Source organism: Meles meles, chromosome 17, assembly GCF_922984935.1.
Source record: "Meles meles chromosome 17, mMelMel3.1 paternal haplotype, whole genome shotgun sequence".
NCBI classification, from domain to species: Eukaryota; Metazoa; Chordata; class Mammalia; order Carnivora; family Mustelidae; genus Meles; species Meles meles.
The window spans coordinates 58,092,256-58,118,789 of record NC_060082.1 but is presented as its reverse complement, the minus strand read 5'-3'; the positions used below and the strand labels follow the sequence as shown (position 1 = coordinate 58,118,789).

Sequence of the window (26,534 nt, the reverse complement as noted above, 5' to 3'; positions counted from 1 at the left end):
AGCTGATAAGTGTTGGGCCTGGCACTGCTTGGCTTCTTGGGTTCTCCCTGGCAGGAAGAAAATTACTCGAAGAGTTAAGGACTACAGAGCTAGCTGGGCAGGTCAGAACCACATCAGGGCGATCTGCGCAGGAAAACAATATGCAGGGGACCCAATCATGAAGTTCCTTTTGTTTGTTTTCCTTCATTTGTCCACCCTGAATTCACACTTCCCCAGGGTTAGGTTTACTTTGCCGTTTAGTGACAAAGCTGGAAGGTAAACCTTTTTCCACTGATACCTCATCTCCCCTTGGGGCCGCACAGTCTGTGCCCGTCTGAGAGCACAGGGGTCAAAAAAACTCAGGTTGAACACTGAGCTCCAACTCTTGCTTACTAGCTGCATGATCACAGAAAAGTTACTTTCCCTCTGTGAGAATTTCTTCCCAAGTTGAATGGAAAGAGTAAAAGAAGCTCTCACAGGAATGTTAGAGAATACATAACAGCATATTGTGATGCTCCGGATATCCAGAAACTACTACTTCCGGTCCCTTCTCTTCTCCCTATTTTAAATGTATCCTTTATTCCTGATCTCTCTTCCCCCTGGTCCTTTCTTCTGAGATGTGAATGATCTATGCCCTCGCCCCCCTACCTTCAAACAATAATGTTACAGAAAATATCATCAAATGAAACACTTTACTACAAACAACCCAGAAGTCTGCTTTCAGGAGAATGGATAAAGTGTAGCAGAGCCCACACAGTGGTATATCACACAGCCCAGAGGGGGTGAACTGCAGCTCTGAGCAATAACACAGTTGCATCCTGAAATGTTGAATCAAAAAAAAAAAAAAAAAAAAAAAAATCCCATAAGACTGCATTCAGCCATGATACCATCTTATGAAGCTCAAAGAGTAAGAAGAAGCAATGTATGTTTAAGCATGCACACACTGACTACAAAACTCAGCACAGTAACATCACAGATACCCTGACTCGAAGCTGACGTTTTCACAGTAATTTATTCACGTTTGGACATTGGCCTGTATTGGAATGCACCCCACAATATACACGGACACACCAAACACAAACAACCTACTTCTGCTCTAATCCTGTTGCTTTGTTAAAAATAAATAAATAAGGGGCGCCTAGGTGGCTCAGTTAAGGGGCTGCCTTCAGCTCAAGTCATGATCTCAGGGTTCTGGGATTGAGCCCTGCATGCTCAGCAGGGAGCCTCCTTCTCCCTCTCCCTCTGCTGCTCCCCCTGCTCTTGTGCTCTCTTTCTCTGTCAAATAAATAATAAAATATTAAATACAGAAATGCCAGCAACATATGCCACTCTTCATTTACCTACCTCAAATTCAAATCACAATAATGGCTATAAATGTTAATTTCTTGCTTTTCGTTATGAAAGCTCCCCACATACCATGGCAACCACAGCTGTTGTGGTCAGCAGCAGCCCGGCAGCACTGAAGGGTTACCAATTTAGTTCCTTCGTGTTGAGGCCTTGGCTCAAGATCCCATCTGTGCTGACTTCAGGCTGAAGGGAATACATTTCCTCCAGCCTGAACGCCGAAACATATGCCGCACTAACTAAACACTTCTTAAAGCCAGTTCAGCAGGTCAGGGAATGCTGACACCGGGGCTCCGCGAGCACCCCCTGAGGACTTCATGCTGGGCATCCACCTGCTAGACTGAAAATGCTTCTAGAAACTTGCAATAAGGCCACCGGATCCAAAAAGGCAGAAGTCCCACTAGGTGTATCTCTTATTTCCGCACCTTAGAGCAGACACGGACTCCCGCTCAAATGCAGAGTGGTGGTTTTGCAGGTCCAGGAGATTAAAAAAAAAAAAGGCAATAAAACAACAGCATTTAGAAAGCTCCTGCAAGTATTTTCTCTCTGCATCCTCTTTACTTATCCAGACCTGTTGCTGCCCAGACACACAGACCATTTATATTTCAAGTAATTTAAAAATTCCATAAATTTCAAAACCAACTTCCTCTGGCACACTAGCCACATTTCAAGTGCTCAACAGCAACATAGGGCCATGGCTAATGACCACTGGACACAGTAAATAGAGAATACTTGTCATCATTACACACAGTATTTTTGGACAGTTCTGATCTAGACACTGACCCACTTTTTAAACAAAACCAAAACCTCTACCAGCGTGCTGAACATAAAGATCCTAGGGTCAACCAGAAAGTGTCAAAACTTAGTCACCCGACACTATCTGAGAAGGGAGGCGGGAGGCTGGAGGCTTCTCCTGAATGGTATCTTCATTTGCCTACCTCACTGTTCAGAATGGGCTCTGGAGTCGAGGACTCCAGTCTGCCTCTAAGCCAAGACACCTGGAGTGAACTTCTCAATCTGTACATAAACATGGGGATTAAATAGTAGCAACTTCACAGGATTGTGTAAAGATTAAATGATAACGGTCCTTGCAAACCTATTAGTGCCCTGCTCGGCAAATGGCGAGAGATCCATAATTGTTAGCTATTAGCCACCATTATCCTTGTCAAAAGAGAGGAAAAGGGAAAAATGATGATGAGTTTTTACTCATTGACAACTACGCAGAGCTCCAGTAAAGACTGATTATCCGAGAAAATCAAAACACATGACTTTTTTCATTTCTTGCAGTGCATGTTTATAATTTTATAATGTCTTTTCTCACTTTTAAAAAACCCTGTCCTGAGGCACCTGGGTGGCTCAGTGGGTTAAAACCTCTGCCTTCGGCTCAGGTCATGATCCCACGGTCCTGGGATGAAGCCCCACATCAGGCTCTCTGCTCAGTGGGGAGCTTGCTTCCTCCTCTCTCTCTGCCTGCCTCTCTGCCTCCTTGTGATCTCTGTGTGTCAAATACATAAAATCTTTAAAAATAAAAAAATAAAATAAAAAACCCTGTCCTTCCTGAGGCACCCCGCTGGCTCAGTTGGTGGAAAATGCCACCCTTCATCTGAGGATCGTGAGTTCAGTTTTTAAGATTACTTAAAGAGAGGGGGGCCTGGGTGGCTCAGTCATTAAGCAGCTGCCTTCAGCTTGGGTCATGATCCCAGGGTCCTGGGATCGAGTCCCACATCGGGCTCCCTGCTCAGTAGAGAGCCTGCTTCTCCCTCTCCCGCTCCCCTTGTTTGTGTTCCCTCTCTCGTTGTGTCTCTCTCTGCCACATAAATAAAATCCTGGAAAAAAAAAAATTACTTAGCGATAAAAAATAAAATTAAAAAATCTTAAAAACCCTGTCCTTTGCAGAGCACCTGGCTGGCTCAGTTGGTAGAGCATGTGACGCTCAGACTGGGGATCTAGAGTTCAAGCTCCGCACTGGGCATGGAGCTTATGAAAAATAAAACAAAAGAAATAAATAAAATAAAAAAACCCTCTCCTGGCCTTCTCACTATACAAGTCTCTCTTCCACACTCTGCGTGCACAGTGCTGTGTCAAGCACTATTCAAAGCACACGACACAGAGCAGCTCCTTAAACCCTCACAACATACCTACCTGTTTTCAGATGTTTTTCTCATTGAGAAAAACTTAAAACTCTCATGAGTTTTAAGTCACTCATGGGAGAGCCCACAGCTAGGAAGGCGCAGCGCACAGACTGGAATGCAGGTGGTCTGGGTCCAGCGTGCCTGCTCAGAGCCACGATGCGCTACTGTGGCTATATGCTGACTCAACTTCCAAAGCGAACAAAACATTTCCAAGCGTTTGTTATGGAATTGTATTAGAAACAGGCAGTTTATTTAATGGGATTGGCCATGATAGGGAAGGAGGAAGTCCTTGGATTTGGATGAGCACAGCAGCATCATTGTCCTGTTTTCTAAATCCCCTCACAACTATGGACGGAATCCAGCTCTGCTTCCCCCGCACCCCCATCCCCCGCACCCCCGCTGGGGAGCGTGGTGGGGGGATCTGCTTTTTCCCAACCACGGGGTGGCACCATAGGCACTCTGAAACAGACGAGGGCGCTTACATCCTACAATATATGTCACGATCCCACACAGCTATCAAATAACCAACTAAGACATTTAAGTCTAAACCAAATCCCTTTTTATGTATAAGCAGAAGTAATCCGCGTGTTGGTTTAGTATATTTAATATGTGCTAAATTTTCCACTATTACAACGACTTAGGTAAATCGAAGGACACTGGTCCTTTTTTTTGGTCCAGACTCTACCAAGAGTTGTTCATCATTTCAGATGATAATGTCATGGTACTCTGAATCACCAACACGACACACTTCTCAGTCCCTGTATGAGCAGACATTACACTATTTCTTCACCATGAATTCTAGTACCTAATAAGCATTTATACATGGTAGCATATACTATTTCATGGTAACTGTCCAATTATTTCTTCCTTATTTATCACTAGGGCATTATATCGATACTTTGAAACTATGTGCATAAGTAGTTCTATTAGCGAAGATCTTTTTCTTCAGGATAGTGTGTGTGTGTGTGTGTGTGTGTGTGTTTCAAAACACATGTTCAAGAACAGGATAGAGGGATGGTGCAAGAGACCTCTTGGTCCTCTCCCTGTGTGCAGGGCTGGCACCGAACCCACTACGAAGAGATCTCTGCCATACAAGAAGTGTTGCTTTGCACATAACCTTTCTCACTGTAACAACAGCAAAAAGTCAAAAAACTCTACAGTAACCTCTATGTGTCTACTATATTTGTTTGATTTGAAACATCTAGCCAACCATACTTTACGATCTCAAAATACTCTCATCAACCCAGACTGAAAAAAGAATATGATATCCTGGGAAAAGTACCCTGATACGTAGTGTCATAGCACACTTAAGATTTCTATTAAAGGGGCGCCTGGGTGGCTCAGTGGGTTAAGCCTCTGCCTTTGGCTCAGGTCATGATCTCCAGTCCTGGGGAGCCTGCTTCCCCCCTCTCTCTCTCTCTGCCTGGCTCTTTGCCTACTCTGTCTGCCAAATAAATAAATAAAATCTTAAAAAAAAAAAAGATTTCTATTAAATCGGAGCTCATTTTAACCTCAGCCAACTTTTTCCAGCCCTAAATTCCTTTGACTTATCACTGGTAAGAATGCAATAAGATGAGGAATGGGTGGTTTTCTTGTGTTAAAAGTGCCTTATGGCTTTGTATATAAGATCTATATAAGCAAAAATAAATGAAGTGCCTTGTTCAAAAAACATTAAGAATTTCAAGATCGAGACAGTAGAGCATTAAACCAAGTGTAGAGCCTGGGGTACTTTGCATGCCCAGGAAGCTGGTCCTGGTCAAGACTGGTCAAGATTTGTCCCTATAACTTGAAGGAATTGTGGTTTTTCTGTCCTAAATTTCATGGTCAGGAAGAACTCTGAGAAGTAGCCAAGGGGTGGGGAACAAAAACAAAAACAAAAGACATATGTATAAAAAGGGGACAGTGTGCCATTGTGCAACTGCTGGTCCACAGAATGAACAAGTGTGATATTACCTTGACACTTCTACCAACATTTTACTAAACAGTAAAAACAGCTCCTTGTTCCCAACACCAGCTTTTCCCAACACCCACTAAATAGAGGGGAAATGAAACCTGGGAGTTCTCCATAGGAAAGTCCTGGCCCTTCCTATCCTAATCTTTCCCTTGAAGTTAAGTCTGAGGAATGGAGATTCTATCCCACCTCTATTACTAACACTGGCGAGCTGGTGGAGTCAAATTGATTTGAGCTAACTACCATTCACAGCATGGCCCCAGGAAGCTGCTGGGAAGGCCTTTGACCTTGGATTGACCACCATCAGATCACCCCAAACCTCTGGCACATTTACCTACCCAGTAAGAACGGCTTTCACAACCCCTTGGACAGTTCCTCCCCAGCCTTAAAACAGCTTCCTAAGGTTGCTCACATTTCCATCACCGAATCCAAGACAGAACACAGGATTCCCCCACCTGGGTGGCCTACCTTCCATTTCTTACCCTCTTAGCTTCTGGTGAAAGCAAAACCGCACTGCCTATTCTTTTATTTGCTAATTCTCCTTTAGCTATAAAACCTTCAAGTTCTTGAATACTTGATCTCTTTTCAGTGCTTCTCTTTGTTGCCTGTTAATTCAGCCAAAAAAAACCGGGCAGGCATTTAAAAAAAACCCAAAACATTCCAGTAAAATTAAGCAAAATATATTAAATGACAACTACTTACCATGTGTTATGAAAGAATATTGGCTATTTTTTCCCCCAGGGAACTGAAAGGTTTTCTGAATTTGCAATATTCCTAAACTGAACTAAGAACTGGAAAGGGACAAGAGAATAACAGTGGTAATTATTAAATTTTGCTTTGTACCACATCTCCATCCCAATTACCTGATAAGAAAGGTTATGAACAATTTATAGACTCAAGAATTCAATAAAGAGGCTGGAGGGTTTGCTCAAGGTCATGAATAAAGAACCACTACCCCACCCACCCCATGATAAAATTATAAACCATGTTTGTCTACCTCCATCAGGCCATACTGTCTCTCAGCAGTAACTACTGTAACTATATGCGAGGAACTGTGCTAAGTAGTTCATTTCATCTTCACAATAACACTATGTGGTGGGAACCAAATTCAGCCCCACTTTATGAACAAGAAAACTGAGACTAGAGAAAATAAGTTCAACTGCCCCAAGTCACACAGTAAATAATGGAGCTTATATTCAAACCCAGGCGGTCAGACTCCAGAACCCATATGCCTCATCATCAGGCTATACACCACGACTAAAACCAGGCAAAATCTAGCGAACAAAGGGCTAATTTTCATCCGTACAGATTGCTGATAAAACCACAACAGTTCTATCCCCAGCAGGATGGTTTATTTATTTAACAACAGTGTCTCTGTAAGGATGCATTAGCAAATCAAAGTGGGATGTTTTTTAGCCCACAAACGATTAAAACTCTTAAAAAACACAGCCATTAACCTTAAGAATTAAATAACATCTTTTGATATGCTAAAGTAAATACTAAACATGAAGTGATTAAAGAATAATTCCCTATAATTGCTATTTTGGGGTAGAAGGGGAGGGGATGATAGTTAATGTTGCAACACAGAAATGACTCCCTATATGTGCCCAGTTGGAAATCTACTTTTCTCCAGAGGACTCCAGGCCCCTCCTCTCCCTACAGGCAGTTAGACGGAAGTTGCTACCAAATGCAAAACAGAGTAGGTCCTCTTTTCAGAGAGAACACCAGGGCTGAGGTATCATACAGTTATTTACAAGTAAAGACAGCAGTATTAATATATTAGAGAAAATCAAAAGATTCTAAATAAATCAATGTTTAAGTGGCATTTAAAATATTATCTGATAAGTTAACAAAACCCTGAAGCAAGAATCAGAAATCCCAACTCAGCCATGTGGGACACAGGACAATCCAGCATTCAAATCTGCATTCTGACTTGATTAATATTCATCACCACTATTTTTATGCAGATCGCATGAAAAATGAATCCTACATGCCAGGATAACTTGCAAGAAATTACTATTCAACAGCATGAATCAACAAGCCCACAATTATAATAGTATCCACTGGGAAAAGTTTTTAAAAAAAGCTATTACTAAGGTCATGTAATATGAAAGGAAAAGGAGAACAATTTTAAAATGCATTTTTGCATTGAAAACCGCACACATTTCAAGAGAAAATTAGTATGGCCAGCCAAGATCAAACACCAATAGATGAAGTTCTGATATATATATATCACAACATGGATGAACCTTGAAAACATTAGATTAAGTGAAATGAGCCAGACACAAAAGGACAAATATGATCTGATTCCACTTCTACAAAATCTAGAGGAGGAAAATTCGGAAATATGGAAAGTAGATTAGAGATTACCAGGGGCTAGTGGGAGAAGGACATGGGGACTCACAGTTTAATAGTTACAGAATTTTTGTTTTGGGAGATGAAAAAATTTTGGAAAAAGATAGTGGTGATGATTACACAATATCCTGAATGTAAATAAGGCTACTGAAATGGACTTTAAAATGGTAATATATATTTCACCTTCATTTAAAAAAATGTTATTGGAATCAAAGTTTAAACTCTTTTTTCAACGCCTGAGTTAAGACAGTAACTGATTTCACAGATGGTAGACCAGGTCACACACTAGATCACGTCATACCCTCTGCCCACAAGTAAGTCTTGCATGGCATGCCTCAGGGTTGAATATAATAAAATATAATATAATATATACTATACCATATATTTAAAATATATTTATACATATTTGAGGATACAGTCCTTTGAAAAATAGTTACTCAGTCTATGCTCCACCGCACGATACTATGCCTATAAAACTTAAACCATGTCTTTCTCCTTAAGAATCCCATCATATCCACCAGCTACTTATTAACAACACAATACTAGTAGTAATGGATAAAGACTTAAACAGAAATCACTTCCTGAAGAAAAAAATGTTGCTATAGTAGTGTTCTTCTCATAAGCAATGTGAAATACTATGAACCAACTCCATACACAATTAAAACTAAAAAGTATTTATCATTTTATTTATTTAAAGATTTATTTATTTGACAGACAGAACAGACAGAGATCACAAGTAGGCAGAGAGGCAGGCAGAGAGAGAGAGAGAGAAGCAGGCTCCCCACTAAGCAGAGAGCCCCATGTGGGGCTCGATCCCAGGACCCTGAGATCATGACCTGAGTCGAAAGCAGAGGCTTAACCCACTGAGCCACCCAGGGGCCCCAAGAGTATTTATCATTTTAAAACAAAGTTCAAAGTCAAGGCTATTCTGTAGTTATATAGTTTTCTATACAAAAATTCAGATTGTGGGTTAAAGTTACTAAATTATAATATATTCAGTTGTGTTTTAGAAGATTCAAAAAGGCTCATGCCCAAAAATCCAAGTATTTCTTTTTCTGTATACTGTGTCTGTATACTGCTACTCTCTAACGGGCGGTGAAAAATCACTTTATTTTTAGCACTTAGAAAAAAATGAACACATCTCTAAAAATTTTTATGCTGGGGCCACCCATGTGGCTCAGTTGTTGGGCAGCTGCCTTCGGCTCAGGTCATGATCCTGGAGTCCTGGGATCAAGCCCCTCGTTGGGCTCCCTGCTCAGCAGGAAGCCTGCTTCTCCCTCTCCCACTCTCCCTGCTTGTATTCCCTCTCTCATTGTCTCTCTCTTTGTCAAATAAATAAATAAAATCTTAGACAAAAATTTATGCTGATCATAAGCTAGAAATAATATTTTTGATAGTGAGGTTAAATAAAATACTTTATTAAAATTAATTTAAACTATTTCTTTCAAACGGTGCTACCAGAAATTTGAAATGACGTACTCCTATTAGACAGGACTGCTCTAGAATAAAGCCTTACACGCAACAGTCTTTGTTGCAAAAGGAAGAAAACAGAAAACTATACTGTCATTCTTTGGGAAAAGTTACTGCAATCCTGTTTTTAAAAAATTGAAAGAAAAAAAAAAAACCACTACTCTTGGAAATAAAAAAACCAAGAACTGAACTACAGTACCTGGAAAAATAGCCTCCCAAAGATGCCCTCCTCATCCTAATCCTGAAACCTATGAATATGCTACATGACAAAAGGGAATGAGGTACACCGGTGGAATTAATGCTGCTAACAATATGAACTTAAAATAAGGAGATTGCGATGCCTGGGGGCGGTGCAGTTATTTAAGCGTCCAACTCTCGACCCTCAGTTTTGGCTCAGGCCATGATCTCAGGGCACTGATCACAGGGTTGTGAGACTGAAGTTGGCATGGATTTTCTCGCCCTCTCCCTTTATCCCTCCTCACTGCAAGCTCTTGTATCTCTCTCTCTCTCTCCGAGAAATAAATATTTTTTTTAAAAAATAAGATTATTCTTGGATTAACCCAGTGGGCCCAGTGTAATCACAAGCATCCTCTACTGACTGAAAGAGGAAGAAAGTCAGAGTCAGAGATTTGAAGATGCTGCATTGTTAGCTTTGAAGACAGCAGGAGGGACTACAAGCCAAGAAATGCAAGCCGACTCTAAAAGCTGAAAAGGGCAAGGAAGAAGGTTCTTCCCTAGAACCTCCAGAATGAATGCAGTCTACTGACAACTGATATTAGCTTAGTGAAAGCCACTTCTGACTCCCAAAACTATAAATTAATAAATATATGGTGCTTGAAAGCTCACAAATTTGCAGAAATATTTGTTATAACAGCAATAAGAAACTAATATAAGAACAACTCGATTAAAAAGGTTAGAAGATGAAGCTGAAGAAGTTTCTTAGAAAGTACAACAAAGAGAAACTCTGACTCCAGAATACCATGACACTACTCTTAAAGCTTGGGACCAGAAGTGAACGAACCCATTAACGGGCACAGTGAACATGCAGTCAACATGTATTAAACTCCTACTTCCTTGAGGGCATTGTGGTCAGTGTTCATTCAGGCTATAGTAATTTGGAATCACTGTCATCTAAGGTTCATTTATACATAATTTAAGAAGTTGTGAAGAACTATAGTTTTATTTCCAAGAATCCATGAACCTGTCCGGAGCTGGTCTTATAAATGGGCAGTGGAAGAAACTCCACATACTTGGCATGACTTCCAGGGAGTTAAAAGATCAGCTGTTCAAAAATATCTGATCCATCAATCTGCTCTAACATATCACTAACAGAAAGCTTTCCAGGTAATAAGTCTTCAGAGAGAGTATTAAAATGAAAATATTAATAGGAACAGAAGTGCCCAGTAAAGTTTTAGCATATGTTAGGTAAGAGAAGCTGCCATGGAGAACAAGAAAAAATGATTAACTGGAAAGACAATCACCCATATTTGGTAGGAATGCAGAAATTGATAAACTTTGTCATTTTCTTTGTCTAGGCTTTGGAGTATGCCTATTTCTATATGACAGATCTTTTTTTTTTTTTTAGACAGTTCAGTTACTACGTATTAAGACACAGTTTTGCAGAAGTATGATATCCTACATCAAAATAACCTTAAAACTCAAATATCCATTATTCTTCCAAATTTGTATTATTATATCTGATAGATGAGAGTCAATTCTGTATAATCAACTGACAAGGAGTAATCTAAACTACTAAATTATAGGAAGAAGATTCTTTAATTTACATCAAGATCATATTCAATATTTTACTTTATTAAACAAACAAAACTAATAAAGCTAAAATAGATGTGTATTTTTATTTACCTAACAATAAAGAACAGTAAATGGCTTGCTGAATTCCTTTCCTTACTAAAATATTCCTCTACTGACACCTGTAAACAAGTAAAAGTTACCAAAGGAACTTGAACAAAATGGTATCAAGAGAGACCCTCTGTATTAAAAACACTAAAGGCAATAAAATGGGGCACCTGCATGGCTTAGTTGGTAAAGTGTCTGCCTTCAGCCAGGACCAAGTCCCACATTGGGCTCCCTGCTCAGTGGGGAGTCTGCTTCTCCCTCTGCCCTTCACCCTGCTTGTGCTCTCTCTTGCTTGCTCTCTTTCTCAAATAAATAAATAAAATATTTTAAAAATAAATAAAGGCAATAAAATGTAATAAAGTGATAAAATTAAAAAAAGGCAACCTTCAAATCCATGAGAGAAATGAGGGGGGGGAATAAGACGACCTTAAAACTGAAGTTCTAATGTGATTTTATTTTATTTAAAGTCATAGAGTTACAGGGTCTAGATTAAAGGTAATCTTATAGGACTTACAATACTAAATTAAAAACAGTAAAACAGGGGCGCCTGGGTGGCTCAGTCATCAAGCATCTCCCTTCGCCTCAGGTCATGATCCCAGGGTCCTGGGATGGAGCCCCGCATCGCATCGGCTCCCTGCTCAGTGGGAAGCCTGCTTCCTCCTCTACTCCCCCTGCTTGTGTTCCCTCTTGTGCCATGTCTCTCTGTGTCAAATAAATAAGTGAAATCTTTTTTAAAAAATCACTTGTTTGGGGCGCCTGGGTGGCTCAGTGGATTGAGCCGCTGCCTTCGGCTCGGGTCGTGATCTCGGGGTCCTGGGATCGAGCCCTGCATCGGGCTCTCTGCTCCGCAGGGAGCCTGCTTCCTCCTCTCTCTCTGCCTGCCTCTCTGCCTGCTTGTGATCTCTCTCTCCGTCAAATAAATAAAATCTTTAAAAAAAAAAAAATCACTTGTTTATTTTTAAAGATTTTATTTATTTACTTGAGAGAGAGAGAGCATCCACACCATGATGGAGGGGCAGAGGGAGAGGGAGAAGCAGACTCCCTACTGAGCAGGGAGCGCAGTGCAGGCCTGGATCCCGGGACCCTGAGATCATGACCTGAGCCGAAGGCAGAGGCTTAACTGAGCCACTGAGGCACGTTGAGAATCAGCCTCATTTCATTCTGAGCATTGGGTACTATGTCACAAAGAAGATAGCATTTAATATTAGACATGAAAGGTAAGACTCTGATAAACAGAAATGGGAGGCAGGAATGCCTAACGGAAGGAACAACTAAAAAATTAGACTATATGGGATAAAGAGTAGGAAACACAGTAAAGGATGGTGATAAAGAATACTAGAAACTAGGGCAGCTGGGTGGCTCTGTCGGTTAAGTGTCCAACTCTAGATCTCAACTCAGGTCTTTACCTCAGGGTTGTGAGTTCAAGCCCTGCACTGGGCTCCAAGCTGGACATACAGTCTGCTTTTAAAAAAGGTACTGGAGACAAGACGGAATGACACTGTGAAGGCCCTTTGATGACAGACCAAAAACCAAAAAATTCTAGAGCAACATAAAACCAACAAGGTTATCTGCACAGGAAAATGGCAGAATTAATCTAGTCTCTACTGGATATTTAACCTGCTTACGATGGACTTCTGCGAAGAAGACTGAAGAAGACCTCATTAAAAACTTGCTTAGAATGGGGGGGGTGGGGAGTCTGGGTGTTGCAGTCAGTTAAGGGTCCAATTCTTTTTTTTTTTTTTCAATATTTTATTTATTTACTTGACAGAGAGAGATCACAAGTAGGCAGAGAGAGGGGAAAGCAGGCTCCCTGCGGAGCAGAAAGCTGGATGCCGTGCTTGATCCCATGACCGTGGGATCATGACTTGAGCTGAAGGCAGAGGCTTTAACCCACTGAGCCACCCAGGCACCCCTAAGAGTCCAATTCTTGATTTCACCTCAGCGCACGATCCTGAGATCGTGCTCCTGATCCTGAGATCAGGCTCCACACCCAGCAGGGAGTCTGCTTGGGATTCTCTCCCCCCCGACCTTCCCCACTTTGTTCGCTCTCGCTCTTTTAAAAATAAAACCAGGGTGCCTGGGTGTCTCAGTTCATTAAGGGACTGCCTTCAGCTCAGGTCATGATCCTGGAGTCCCAGGATCGAGTTCCCCATCAGGCTCCCTGCTCTGCAGAGAGTCTGCTTCTCCCTCTGACCCTACCCCCCCATGCTCTCTCAAATAAACAAATAAAATCTTTTTTTAAAAAAATTTAAAAATAGGGCGACTGGGTGGCTCAGTGGGTTAAGCCTCTGCTTTCAGCTCGGGTCACGATCTCAGGGTCCTGGGATCAAGCCCCACGTGAGGCTCTCTGCTTAGCAGGGAGCCTGCTTCCCTCCCCCTACTCTGCCTGCCTCTCCACCTACTTGTGATCTTTCTCTGCCAAATAAATAAATAAAATCTTCAAAAAAAAAAATTTTAAGGGGCGCCTGGGTGGCTCAGTGGTTTAAGCCGCTGCCTTCGGCTCAGGTCATGATCTCAGGGTCCTGGGATCGAGTCCCACATCGGGCTCTCTGCTCGGCAGGGAGCCTGCTTCCCTCTCACTCTCTCTGCCTGCCTCTCTGCCTACTTATGATCTCTCTCTGTCAAATAAATAAATAAAATCTTTTTAAAAAAAAATTTAATAAAAAAAAATAAAAAACAAAAAAGTTGTTTAGAATAATAAATATACACACATATATATATTTTATATATATAAATAAAATAGTTGGAAGATACTACCCTAACCCCATTTCTTTCTTTATCAGGCTTAGAGTATAATCTGCTCATGGTCAGTTGGAGAATTAGTAACACAGGCTACAAGGTTTCCACACGATGAATTCATAAGTACCTTATAATTAATGTAATATATCTGTCAAATAAATAAAATCTTTTTTAAAAATTAAGAAATAATAATAATATAATTTTAAGAATAAAGATAGCTTTTTTAATCCCAAAAATTTATACCATCACTTTCTTAATGAACTGAAGTCTTTCATTTGTTTATTCATTCACGGCACAAATATTTTCTGAATCCATATTAGGTGACCAATATTGTTCTAGAAGGTAAAGACAAAATTAATTCCCTCCCTTGTTATATCTAAAATCCAACAGAAGAAACAAGACAATAAATAAATCAACACATAGTATGTCACACAGTGGTAATCATTATGGAGAAAGATGCAGTAGGATCACAGAAAGATGCAGTAGGATCACAGGGAAAATGAGTGCAGAGTGGAAGGTATTATATACCGAGTAGGCATAAGAAGGCTTTCATAAGAAGGCTTTTTCACCTGCATGAGGTGAGAACCTGAGTCATAATTTTATATCCTACTATCCTATTGAATTATTTCACTGTTTCAATAAAAAAAAATTATGTTAAGAAATCATTTATGTATCATAAAATTCACTCTTTTTTAAAAAGATTTTACTTATTTATTTATTTGACAGACAGAAATCACAAGTAGGCAGAGAGGCAGGCAGAGATCGAGAGGAAGGGAAGCAGCCTCCCCACTGAGCAGAGAGCCCGATGCGGGGCTCGATCCCAGGACCCTGAGATCATGACCTGAGCCGAAGGCAGAGGCTTTTAACCCACTGAGCCACACAGGCACCCCTAAAATTCACTCCTTTAAGTATAAAGTTCAAGAGGTCTTAGTATATTTATTTAGAGCTGTATAACCAACACCATGATCTAATTTTTAAATTTTAATTCCAGTATGCTTAACCGTATTGTATTAGTTTCACATGTACAATATAATGATTCAACAATGCACCTTCAGTTCTAATTTTAAAACAGCTCCCTAGCCCCCAAAAGAAACCTTGTGCCTATATAAAGTTGCTCTCCATCCCTGCTCCCACCCTAGACAACCACTAATCTACCTTCTGTCTCTATAGATTTGCCTGTTGTGAACATACCATATAGATGGAATCATACAGTATGCCTTTTCTCTCTGGCTTATTTCATTTGGCACAATGCTCATTAGGTTCATTGTTTTGAGTCAGTTTTACCACTGACTCACTAGAGTTCTCCACGTGAAATGCCACATCAACTGCAAACAGAAAACAGTGTTCTAATAATCATGTCTCTCCTTGTTTCCTCTGCCAACTGCATTTGTTAACACTCCAATACCATGTTTCTGACCTTTGTGGGACTACCTCTGGTATTTTCCTATTAAAGTAAAATGCTGATTATTTGATAGATTAACTGGGAGGACAATCCTATTTCCATCTACACCACCATCCATACTTTTTCCGCACACCACAAAACTGCGAGAGGGTCGTTTCACTTGCCCAGAGAGCCACAGTGAGGAACGGGCAGAGCAGGCACACCAGGCTTTCCAGTCCAGAGCCGCATTCTGAATGTTAACACTCTACTGCCTCTCGGTGGTTTCTCAGACAGCAACTCAGTTCTCCGCAACTGCTGGCTCAGCCCTCTTCCTCTCCTAGCTTAAAGCTTGGGCTATCGCCCTTCTGGTGTGATGGCTGCCAGTAGCTCCAGGGGCTACACACACTACCTTGTTCCTATGGAAAAGGGAGAGGGAGTAAGTATTTCTTCCCACCCAACAAAAGCCCCCAGTCTTTAATTGGACACACCTAGGCATCATTCCCATTAGAGATGGGAATAAGTTTGCCCTGAGTTATCTCCACCAGTGGAAACCACCACGGACGGGAGGGTGAGGGGAACCCACTCTACTCACCCTGCACAACTACTGTGTTATATGGCAGGGTCGGAAAGAATGTTGAGTAGGAACCACCATGTCCACTACAACCAATAACACCCCTGGGTGACACAACTCCAGGAATGGAAATCATCATGTAACCTCACACACTTAATTACTAAAATTCATCAAATCTAAAATGCTATGGATTATATAGCATGTTGTTATTAAAGATTACTACTAAGAACAGTATATACAACATTATCAGTTATCATCAGAGACTATCGGCTATAAAATACATGGTAATATCAATGATGTTGAATTGGGGAGGAAAATGCTCATCTTCAAGTCAAATAACATGATAAATGCCATTAGCCAGAGTTCTAAAAATCTACAACTTCCCCATATACATCCAGCATGAGTCTAGTCTGACTCCACACGCAGGCTGAGAAATGGCGCAGGAACCAATCCTGCAATGTGCCCAGAATTTAATGTGAATGATAACTGAAAGCACTGTCAGAAGTCTCACTCCTCAACCCCACAATCAACTACCACATTACGCCAGGCAATGCCCACCATATGCCAGGCCCAGTGTATGGGTCCTCTAAGTGAAAATGTCCTAATTCCTGCATCCAGAATGTAATAGAGTAGTGGAACAGATAAGGATTAGCAGAATGAGGTAATGCCATTAAACGGGTTTCAGTAAAATACAGGAGTTTACAAAACAGAAAGAGCAACATAGAGTAAGAGGAATGTAGCTTCCCTAGATCAGGGAAAGTTCTGGCATCAAGCTGGCAAGGAGCTGTTGGAGCGTGTTTAAGAGATGAGGATCTGTTTCAGAGGGAGGCATGAAGCAAGCAAAAATAACAGGGATATAGACAGATTCAGGACATACTGGTAGGAAGCCCAAGTATTTTAGGACCACTACAGCATATGTTAAATATGCATGATGGTAGAGTGAGGCACCTGGGTGGCTTAGTCAGATAAGTGGCCAGCTCTCGATTTCAGCTCAGGTCATGATCTCAGGGTTCTGGGATCGAGCCCCACAGTGGGCTGTCCACTCAGCAGGGAGTCTGCTTCTCTCCCTTTCCCTACACCACTCACCCACTCACAAATACTCTCTCTCTCTCAAATAAATCAATCTTTAAAAAATATATGTATCATAATGGAAAATGAAGCTGGGAATACAGTTTAGGGCCAGAGCATTTGGCAGGCAAGAAGAGGCACTTAAAACTGACAGAACCAGAAAAGGGGGGTAAGAGGGTAGGGGAAGCCCTAAAGAATTATTTCGAGACACTGAGTTTAAAGCACTTATGGGACATCTCAGTGATTTTTCTCACTTATTGGAACTACCCCAAAGCCAGCTAGATAGGAGTCAGGAATCCCAAAGAAAGATCTGGGCTGGGAATTTTTATTTGGGAATCATCCTGGCCAGATGAGAATTGAAGCGATGATATAATTTTCTGAGAAGATGTGACACATACGGAAAGAAAGGAACCCAGAGAAATAACCCAAAGAACTTCACCATTAGTGGACCGAAAAGAGGAGCTCACAAAGAATAAGAAGCAACAACCGTATTAGTGGAAACAAAATCGAGAGAACAGAAAGTGTTTTAGAAAAAAGAGAAGCCGGGGCGCCTGGGTGGCTCAGTGGGTTAAAGCCTCTGCCTTCGGCTCAGGTCATGATCCCAGCATCCTGGGATTGACCCCCGCATGGGGCTCTCTGCTCAGCAGGGAGCCTGCTTCCCTCTCTCTCTCTGCCTGCCTCTCTGCCTACCTGTGATCTCTGTCTGTCAAATAAATAAATAAATAAATAAATCTTTAAAAAAAAAGAAAGAAAAGAGAGAAGCCAAGGGGCACCTGGGTGGCTTAGTCAGTTAAGCATCTAACTCCTGATTTCAGCTCAGGTCACAATCTCAGGGTCCTGAGATCCAGCCCCACCTTGGGCTCCCTGCTCAGAGGGAAGTCTGCTTGATATTCTCTCCCCCTCACCATCCTCCCACCCCACTGGCTCTGCGCTCAGTGTGGAGTCTGCTTAGGATTACTTCTCGCCCTCTCCCATGCCCCTCCCCACACTCACGCTATCTCTTTCTCTCTCTCTCTCTCTCTCTCTCTAAAATAAATGAAGGAAGGAAGGAAGTTTGTTTAAAAATTAAAAACTCGAAAATTGGGGCACCTGGGTGGCTCAGCGGGTTAAAGCCTCTGCCTTCACCTCAGGTCATGATCTCAGGGTCCTGGGATCAAGCCCTGCATTGCACTCTCTGCTTAGCAGGGAGCCTGCTTCCCCCTTTCTCTCTGCCTACCTCTCAGCCTATTTGTGATCTCTGTCTGTCAAATAAATAAATAAATCAATCAATCAATCAATCAATCAATCTTTTAAAAAGTTTAAAAAAATAAAAACTTAAAAACTGCCTTTACTCATCAAATCAGGAAAATCAGTTTCTAGAAACCCAATTATCTGGCTATACTGTGGGAGAAAAAAGACAGTACGATACACATGTAATTTTTTTTTATCTCACTGCATAACTGCAGACGCCACACAAAAGCAATGTAAAAGTTAGGTTAATCTCAGACTGGACTACAAGTATTGAAGGAACACCTACTCCAGCAGATTTCTCCAAGGAAACGACCAGAACCATTTATTACCAACTGTGTGTTCATAGCAGAACTATCCGTTATGTGATACCCTATAAAAAGACAGACACAATTTCTAATTATATCCATTCTTTCGTTTTAATTACTCAGGAGAATGATTACATATTTAACTTGGCTATCTTTGAAACATTAAGTTGCTTTAATGAAAGTATCTTAGATAGCTATGCCACCATGCATCAATTAGAAAGTTAATCATTCTCCTTGTTCTCACAAAAAGATTTTAAAGCAGTGGGGAGGTGGCTCTGCTTGGTGCTTTTTAAAAAGTCAATCAGAGCACACTCAGTAAGAGAGATCATCCAGGAAATACAGCTTATCAAAAACTCAAAATATGTAATCTGCATGGAGTGAAAAAACAAAACAAAACACAGTAAGAGATTCTCTTTAGTGAGTCTGTTCATATTCACTTGAAAACAAAAACCACTTCTCTGCATCAGGTTTTGTTTTCAATATGCTGTGAGACTTTACTACATAATAAAGGACTCTAGAATTTTTCTTAGAATATTTCTAAGAGACAAAAGGCAAACGAAGTCATAATCTATGACCAACAAAGCTCAAATTAGCTCAGACATAGCACAAATTAAACTATAAATAAGAGGAGTTTCATAGACTAGAACCTAAGATATTACCCATCGGTAAGTAAATCAGGAATGTGCCACAACTGTAGCATACATTCCCTCATCCTAGATTCACTAATAATAAAGCAATTTATTTCTATAGGCGAGAACTCCATCTTAAAATATAAATCATTATGGTTTTATGTAAGCAAAGGTGTCATCACAAGCATTTGGTGTTAGAGGTAACTCTCAACACGCACACACACAACCTTATCTTGCAGTCTCACTGGCCTTTCTGTAGCTCACTTTATAAAAATCGCACACCATTCTTCCACAACCCTCCGTAATCCCATTAGTAACTCTTAAAACACCAATTCAGGTTTCCCACATATTCCTTTCCTCAAGACAGTTCAGCCCACACAATAAAATGTCACTGTATCCCGTTATATTTCAAAACCTCATTTAATTAAATAAGATCAAATGAACTAAGGCAGATGAATGTGGATTTTGCAGTCTCTCACCTGGCAGTCATTCCATAAACCCCTGCAATCTGGATCCAGCACAACCACTCTGACACTGAAACATTAAGAACTAATAGGTTCACCTTTAAATATCAAATTAGACCAATGTCACAGCAATAGCACTAGGGCAAATGGAACCCATCAGGAATGGAGTAGCAAGAAGTGAAGGAACTTGACCTCACTTGCTTCACCCTGCTGAGACACAAGAGTAACATAAAAGATTCCCAAGACCATCATCCTATAGTTACATTCCTTGCTGATTCCGTTAGGGGAAAGGGGGGAGGCCATCACTCGCTTGGTCTTGGCTGCTTAATTGATGGCTGACTCTTTTCTAAGTCATATTCCTACTCTGAAGGCAGCCTGCTACGGTACAACGGTCCTGCTGCGTGCCCTCACAACCATCATTATGAAACATAATATGCTCTTTTAGATTTTATTTATTTGACAGAGAGAGAGAGAGAGCACAAGCAGGCAGAGTAAAAGGAAGAGGAAGGAGCTGGCTCCCCACTGAACAGAGAGCGTGAGGCGGGGCTCCATCCCAGGACCTTGGGATCCTGACCTGGGCCGAAGGCCAGGTGCCCCAACGTGTTCTTTTTTAATAACTTTTCACTGTCTGAGTTACCATAATTGCCACCCTATCAAAATTATTTACTAATGTGATAAGAACCAAACCAAATATCAAGACAAACTGATAGTTCACCTTGCCCCAAAACATGGTTCTTACATAGGTTCAACTGATAAGCATCACTGAGGTCTAACGATCTGAAATTACTGCAAAATTGTGTACATAGGGTACCTGGGTGGCTCACATGGTTAAGCGTCTGCCTTCCGCTCAGGTCAAGATCCCAGGGTCCTGGGATTGAGTCCCACATCCGGCTCCCTGCTCAGTGGGGAGCCTGCTTCTCCCTCACCTCTGTCTCTCATGAGTAAATAAATAAAATCTTAAAAAAAAAAAAAAAAGGGTGTACATAGTTTTTCCTACAAGGAGAGTCCACAGATTTTCTAAGCTATTTTATTATTCCATGAATAGACCATGGGATAAACAAAACAGAGAAGCAGAATTTTAAGCAAAGGCATTTTATTTATACTCCACAGTTTCCTGGTAAAAGTAGTGTGTCATGCAAGGAGTAACTGGGATACCAGATAACGTACAGCCAGAGCGATAATGACAGCCCTTCCTTAGTTAAACTCCTTCAGGAACTACTGAGAATTCCAAAGTGGCTTTAATGACATGTGTGTTGGGGGGAGTAGTAGGATTGAGATTCTAAATGATAGCTTTGCGCAGTGGCAGTATCGTAGCCAATGAGGTTTATCCGAGGCGCGATTATTGCTAATTGAGATTCTAAATGATAGAAGAAATGTCAAGCAGAAGGTACAAGGAAACTGGACAAAACATGCTCAGTAAAAGCACATTGATCAGGGTGTCCCGCATGACAGTTAACTTTCCTCTACTATTGTTTGCTACAACCTTCCAGCAACTGCAAGTTTGTCAAGGGAAGAAACGTACCTTAATAATCTTTGTAGCACAGGTCCCAGCTCAGCACCTGTCACCAGTTGTTTCCCAATGTTTCATGAATCAATAATGCAATTAAGAGTTGGAAGTAGGTGCCAAATGAATTTTCCCACTAATGTCCTTATTCTGGCCAGAATTCTACAATGCATTTTGATATGCATTAGTCTCTCTAATCTGTGACAATCCCTAAAAGCTATCCTTGTCTTTGACACTTGATACTTTTGAAGAGTAATAATCACATATTTTGGGTCTATCTGATGTTTTCTCATAATTATGCTGAGGTTATACATTTTGGCAAGAATACCATAAAGGTGATGTTCTCTTCCCTTAGTTAAGGTGGTATTTGCCAGACTTACCCACTGTAAAGGTACTCTCTATCCCTTGTAATTAAGATCTTGGAAGAGATACTTGGAGATTCTGCAAACATCCTGTTTCTTCTCAAACTTTCATCCATCACTGGATCTTGCTTGTTAACAATTACTACTGTGGTGTACTAATGGTGATTTTGTATTTCCCTCCCTCTATTTCTATTTATATTCTCCCTCTATTTCTGTTTCTATTCCCCTATTCTATTTCTATTTCCCTATTTAAATCACCATTAGTACATTTATAATTCAAATTCTTCTGTATGCTATCTCCCTATTTACTTATTCATCTAATTATTTATATCAGTATGGGCTCATAAACCTTTATTTATTCTGTGACTTATCATCTAAAACTGCTGTAACTTTTTTTTTGCTCAAACTCTTCCAGTTTTGGCCATTGAGAGCTTTCTGTTTGGCTCCTGTACCCCTCAATATGTCCCATTCATTTTTTAAGAACGTCCTCAGTGGGGTGCCTGGGTGACTCAGTCAGATCCAGTGTCAGACTTCATCGCAGGTCATGATCTCTGGGTCCTGGGGTCAAGCCCTACATCAGGCTCCCTGCTAAGCAGGGAGTATGCTTCTCTCCCTCCCTGTTCCCCACTCCTGCTCAAGTGCTCTCCCTCTCTCTCAAATAAATAAATAAATAAATAAATAAATAAGAGCTTAAAAAAAAAAAAAAACTTCTTTAGTTGTAGCAAAATAAAATGTTCCAGGCTCATCTTGTAGATTTCTAACCCAGTTCTGGAATCAACCAGTTCAAGCAGCCTTGCTTCCTTTTATTGGAGAATGTTATTTATAAAACAAGATATAGGAACCAGGTGTGTTCATCACCCCCGAGCTATCTCTGCTTCCAGAGCCTCTCAGCAGAGATAGGAATATGTATGTAATACAAATCCATGCATATACTACACTTTGTAATTTATTTATATAAAAATAATTTATTTCTGTATCTATTTACATGTGTAACTAAAATATTCAGAATGAATTCATACTGATATCTCTGATTACAATCTAACACCACAGGTTCAATCTAACCTGTTACCTCTTCTTATCATAATTTGATAAGAATTTGATAAGCCATTTTATCATGGCTTTCGTTATCTACTCTATTTTTTCAACTCTAGTAAACAAAGTTTCTGAATTGCTAATCCATACTTCTATTTTTTTTAATATTTTATTTATTTATTTGACACAGAGAGAGAGACAGCAAGAGAGGGAACACAAGCAGGGGGAGCAGGAGAAGGAGAACCAGGCTTCTCACTGAGCAGGGAGCCCAATGTGGGGCTCGATCCCAGGACCCTGAGAACATGACCCGAGCCGAAGGCAGACACTTAATGTGTGAGCCACCCAGGTGCCTGCTAATCCATACTTCTGCAAGAAACAAATTTACTAAACAGAATACAGTACTTGTATGCAGCTCCTTCTGGTCTTTAGCCTAACAATATCCAGTCAAAATACTATTTTCCAACATTAATTAAGCTAGTCCTTTTCTTCCCCTCTCCCTTCAGTGAAGTTATGTTCCTCATTTGTAATGTAGTTAGGGTCATTAATTTTCTGTGTTCTATTTTGGTTTCCCCTCACACCCTAGGGTATTTTTTTTTTTAATTTACATAGAGAAAAATTTACTCTTTCAGATATGCAGTTCTAGGAGTTTTGACAAATAGAATCATGTCTAGACTTGTTAGAAGGTGGAGAAGGGAAAGTAAGGTATCCCAAACTGAGAAGGCACTTTGAGACCAGAAAATGAAGGAGGCCACTCCCTACAGTTCACAGAGTTTTATTCAGGGTAACTTACTACGGGGCGGGGATCAGCAGAAGGATGAGCCATAGCAGCTACATAATTATTCTCTGCAAAATCCAGACCTTAGTTCCCAGATTTTATAGAGCAAGGGAACACGGGGAGGGGCACTGTAGTGAGTTCAAAGGGTTCACACACACCTCAAAGGGTTTCCATGCACCTCATTGACAGCTAACCTTTAATTAGATCTTGTGGCACCCCTGCGCATCAGGAAGGAGAAAGACCACGCTATCTCTGATTCTTGAGAGGCAAAAAGCAAACCTCCCCCGAACCCAGCCTTGGCAGGCATTTCTACAGTGTGTATATTAATCTCGAAGGGGCCTGGAACACATAGAGCCCCAGAGAAGAAACTGAGCGAAGGAGAACAAGACAGAAGGCCAGAGATGGGGGTCAGTACTCTCAGCACTGCTACACACCTCATGTTACAGAACAGATCATTCCCCAAAAAAACTCCTCCTGTTGCCCCTAGGAATCAACCCCTTCCCAATCTCTAGCCCTTGCAACCCCTGATCTATTTTGCCTTTTCCAGTTTAATTTTTTTTAGTAGTTTTAGTATTCCGATTGTTTATGTTAGACATGCCAATATTATTCCATAGTTCTTAGACACTGCTCTGCTTTGTGTTTTTCCCTACTTTTTATCTTTTTTGATTTTTTTCTTTTTTGATTTTTTTCTTTTTTAAGAGAGAGAGCACGCAAGCAGGAGAGAGGCAGAGGGAGAAGGAGAGAGAGGATTCCTCATACAACCTGTAGCCCAACACAGGGCTTGATCCTACGACCTTGAGACCAGGACCTGAGCTGAAACCAAGAGTCAGATGCCCAAATGACTGAGCCACCCAGACACCCCATCAGTTATTTCTATTCACCTATTCTCAAGTTCACGGATTCTTTCCTTGGTGGTGTCAGAACTACACATAAGTACACCAAAGATAATGGCCATTTCTGCTTTTTCTCATTTATAGTAATTTTACTTATTCTTTCTTGCAATTTCTATCTTTCTGCTAAAGCTACCCATCCAATTTTTTCATTAGAGCTTTCAATATAGTAACTACAGTTACTTTAAAGTCTCTATCAGACAGTTCCAGTATTTGTGTCATGTCTGAATCTGATTCTGTTGATGGCTTTGTCTCTTGACAATGTTGTGGGTACTAGTGCTGCCTTTTTGCAGGCCTCCGGATTCTTGTTGGAAGTTGAGTATCCTGTGAAGAGGAGGGACTAAGATAAATTTTATGCCTCGAAATGGACACACCTTTTGTTTTGCTATGCCTTAAGGGTGGGGGTTTAAGTTAGTCTAGTCAGAAGTCAGGCTGGCTTTGAGGTTTATTTCAGATATGGCTACCCTCCCCATGCCAGTCTTCAAATTCGTCTACTGGTAACTTGTGTTTAGAATGAGGACTGGTTTGCCAAGGTTTCTTCTGTCTGCCATACTCTCAGCTCTGCCACATGCTCTCCCAGCAACAGTCCACTGTTACTTGTTACCTGATTTACCACTGTGGCAAAAGAAAATAGGAAGAGGGATTTTCTAGTGTTCTGATTAAGCATCAGTCTTAGACACTCGGGGCGCCTGGGTGGCTCAGTGGGTTAAAGCTTCTGCCTTCCGCTCAAGTCATGATCCCAGGGTCCTGGGATTGAGCCCCGCATCAGGCTCTCTGCACAGCGGGGAGCCTACTTCTCCCTCTCTCTCTGCCTGCTTCTTTGCCTACTTGTGATCTCTGTCTCTCAAATAAATAAATAAAATCTTTTTAAAAAAAAATCTTAGACAGTCACTGAATCCTTGGGTCTCAGAGATATGGGCTTCTCTGTCGCTCCTACCCCTTATCTAGTTGTGGTTCTGGACCCAACATGCCATCCACAGGTAGGTTTGATTCTCCTCCCAAACCCCAGAAGAGAATGGGATTTTACCAGTGCCCTAAAGGCAATAGTGATTTTTATTTATTTTATTACTTTTGTTTGTTTTCCCCCTTAATTTCATTCAGTAGAGGGCAAAGGGAAGACAGAGAAGGAGGGTCCTGACAGAAATTCTTGCTCCACCTGTAGCAGCTGCTGTTCTCCCCAAGCTCTGCACTACCAAAGGATACTTTTTTAGGAATCTCACCTATCCTTTTTGGGAATACCTGGTAGAGTTCATAGAGAAAAAGACAGCAGGTGGATATAAACTCTCCCTATGTGTTCAGCTTCCAGGATTTCACATTTTCTTGGCCGCCCTCATTCCGCACCTATCATTTCTTTAACTGCTCTAGCTAAATTCCTACCAGTGCCCAGCAGTATCTGAACAGGTAAGCAAGTACTCCTGTCTCACACTGAAGGCATCTGTTTCTCCTTTAACTTCAAGCTAGTTGGCTCCTATAACTTAAACTCTCTGAAGGATTCCAAAAAAATAATAAACATACAATTGTCCAGCCTGTTTTGTTTTGTTATGTCTTAAGGGTAAAAGCCATGCTTTTTCTGCACCACAATTTTGCTTTTATTAATGCCTGAACTTCTTTGCTAAAGTACGACACTATGAAACCAAATTTAAAGTTTATTGAAAAGTCAACATAAAAGCAACCTTTCACATTCTAAATTAAAATACTCTAATATAGTTTTTAGTCTTAAAACCTAATTAAAGAGTTTTGGCTGTTCATTAATGTGACTTTTTCCGACTGTTGATATATCAAGAAAAGTCTCATTATTTCCCTAACAATAAATTCAAAACTTAAATTGCAATAATACAGCTTGATATAAACTACATTGAGAACTCAGCCTAATAAAAAACACAGAACAGCTGATAATGATTTCTGAAAAGCATTTACTTTCCATTTGACAGAACGCTTTGAGAGCAACAATTATGTATTCATAGTCCCCATAATTTTGTTTTACAAAATATTTCCTCAAATCTCTCAGGAGATTACTACAGGGTTAAAAGCTATCTTAAGATCAAAGATCAAATGGAGAAAAAGAAAAAAAACCTGTAATTCTCTATAGCAGCTCATTGATCTTTCCCATCTGCTATGCAAAAAGGAGGTATATGTTAAGTTTGAAAAAAGAAAACCTTTTTAACTAGAAATGACAGTAAACTGATTCTGGCAAATGTTCAGAGGGAATTTTTCTATATGTGATCCAACTCCGTTCTGCCAAAATACAAACAATGTCAACAGTGGGAAAATAAAATCAAGTCAGTAAATTACTCTTTATTTATAACTTTCTTCCTGCAAATACATGATCAGATTTCTATTATAAAACCACAATAGTAAATGAATTTTCAACCATGGAGAGGACTTTATAAGCACAAGCTTATGGGTGAATGATGAGAGACAGCTGGAGCAAGACATGAAAAATGTAGCTCACTCAGGCCCAGAGAAATCCCTTTCCTGGTACCGGCCAACAACTCA

The 26,534-nt window shown here is 40.7% G+C and overlaps 1 protein-coding gene and 1 pseudogene across 1 annotated transcript in view; one reads left to right on the top strand and one right to left on the bottom strand.

Moving 5' to 3' along the window:
* The window catches only part of SMYD3 (SET and MYND domain containing 3), a 699,109-nt gene that overhangs the window by 585,833 nt on the left and 86,742 nt on the right, over positions 1 to 26,534 (bottom strand). The gene's annotated exons all lie outside the window — the stretch shown is intronic.
* Positions 20,764 to 20,845, top strand: LOC123928504 (annotated as a pseudogene).